This window comes from Gavialis gangeticus, unplaced genomic scaffold (genome assembly GCF_001723915.1).
Source record: "Gavialis gangeticus isolate Ggan-Ray unplaced genomic scaffold, GavGan_comp1, whole genome shotgun sequence".
In the NCBI taxonomy this organism is placed as follows: domain Eukaryota; kingdom Metazoa; phylum Chordata; order Crocodylia; family Gavialidae; genus Gavialis; species Gavialis gangeticus.
This window is the reverse complement of record NW_017728968.1, coordinates 277,383-277,676: the sequence shown is the minus strand read 5'-3', so window position 1 is coordinate 277,676 and position 294 is coordinate 277,383.

Below are 294 nucleotides of genomic sequence, written 5' to 3'. Positions count from 1 at the left end.
CCGCGGGCGCGCAGCCTGGGCGGGGGGCGCTGCAAGCTCAGCGGGAGGGCCAGGAGTCGCCCCCCGGGCCCGGGCCGGGTGGCACAAGGCCGGGGGGTCCGGGCTCCAGCGGGGGCATCCCTGCACAGATCCCCCTGCCCCGCTATAGGGAAGGCGGCTCTGCCTTCCCCAGTTTTGCACTCCTCCCTGAAAGTAAATCCTGCGTGGACTCGGGCCCCAGTGCGAGGGGACGCACCCGACCCCCTCCCGCAGCCCAGCACCCACCGCTGCACGGGTGGGGGGCCGCCCTCGCCC